This window comes from Echinops telfairi, unplaced genomic scaffold, assembly GCF_000313985.2.
Source record: "Echinops telfairi isolate 266 unplaced genomic scaffold, ASM31398v2 ScPeMD7_18;HRSCAF=68, whole genome shotgun sequence".
Lineage (NCBI taxonomy): Eukaryota > Metazoa > Chordata > Mammalia > Afrosoricida > Tenrecidae > Echinops > Echinops telfairi.
In genome coordinates this window covers 88,762,394-88,764,225 of record NW_022103915.1, presented here as the reverse complement: position 1 = coordinate 88,764,225, position 1,832 = coordinate 88,762,394, and positions in this window count along the sequence as shown.

Below are 1,832 nucleotides of genomic sequence, written 5' to 3'. Positions count from 1 at the left end.
CCCCCCTCCCTGCTACCCCCTCCCTCATGAACCCTTGCTAATTTATAAATTATTATTTTATCTTATCTTACACTGCCTGGTGTCTCCCTTCACCCACTTTTCTGTTGCCTATCACCCAGGGAGGAGGTTATATGTAGATCCTTGTGATCGGTGTCCCCTTTCTACTCCCCCTTTCCTCCCAGTATCCCCACTCTCACCACTGGTCCTGAGGGGTTCATCTCTTCTGGATTGCCTGTGTTTCCAGTTCCTATCTGTACTGCTGTGCATCCTGTGGTCTAACCAGGTTTGCAAGGTAGAATTGGGATCATGATAGTTGGGGAGAAGGAAGCGTTTAAGAACTAGAGGAAGGTTGAGAGTTTCATTATTGCTACACTGAACCCTAAGTGACTCATCTCCTCCCCACTACCCCTCTTCAAGGGATGTCCAGTTGTCTACAGATGGCCATTGGGTCCCCATCATGCGCTCCCCTTATTCACCGTGATATGATTCCCCCCCCCTTTGGTGCTTGAAACCTGGTCCCCTCTGCCCTTCATGATCACACTTGTTGGTGTGCTGCTTCCATGTGGGCTTTGTTGCTTCTGGGCTAGATGGCCACTTGTTTACTTTCAAGCCTTTAAGACCCCAGATGCTATAGGTCTCGATAGCCGGGCACCATCAGCCTTCTTCACCACACTTACTTATGCACACATTCATCTTCAGCGTTTATGTGGGGAAGGTGGTCACACAATGATGGTTTTTGTTCTTTGGTGTCTGCTACCTGATCCCTTCAACACCTCGTGATCATACAGGCTTGTGTGCTTCTCTGTGGGCTTTGTTGCTTCCTAGCTGGATGGCCGCTTGTTTGCCTTCAAGTCTTTAAGACCCCAGAAGCTATATCTTTTTATAGCCGGGCACCATCAGCTTTTTTACCATGTTTGCTTATGCACACGTTTGTCTTCAGCAATTATGTCGGGAAGATGGGTATCATGGAATGACCGTTTAGCGGAGCAAGGTGCTCTTGTATTAAGGGAATGCATGCGAGGAGGTCCAATGTCCACCTGCTATCCTAATACTAAACCTATAAATATATGCACATAGGTCTATTTCCCCCATAATCATAAATATATTTACATATGTACATGTCTGTATTCAGGCCTTTATGTATGCCCTTTGCCTCCTACTAGCGAGCATTCTTATGGTGAAAGGGGACACTGGTAAAACTTTCCTAGGCAATTTTATGCTAAAATTTTGGCTAATGTCCTCAAAGCAGGTGTTCTTTGGCACGTTAGAAAATCTACAAGCAAAATTCCTAGAGCATCAACAAAACAAAACAAAACAAAACAAAACAAAAATCTGTTGCTGTGACTTTTGCTCTTTGGACCAGTCTGCTTCTACTTTGACTGCATCACTTTCACTTCTTCAGTCATTGCTTTGATGATGCTTGGCATTCAGCATCACATTGGTAAATCCATGATTCATCTCCTTTTACAATGTCACTGTTATCTGAAGAAATGCTTCAGGAACTTGATCTTGTTTAAAGTTTCCACTGAAAACTCTGCTATTGTCTGCAACTCATCTAAGCACAACAGTTTGAGCACCCATCAAGGGGACAATTTGCTCAACTTTCATTTTTAGATTAGAATTGTGTCAGTTGAATCAATTGAAATGTTTGTAGAGTTGACTATTAATGTCAGTTAATATTATACTGCTGTTAGTATCAGTTCTCTTTGACTAGGGTAGCCAAGGTGAGTTCTTTCCTTGCAAATTGGTGTTGATGGTGTACTGTTGTGCATTTCATTTCCACCAATGTGTCCTCCATTCTTAAGACTAGTTATCTGGATGGGAGGGTGGGT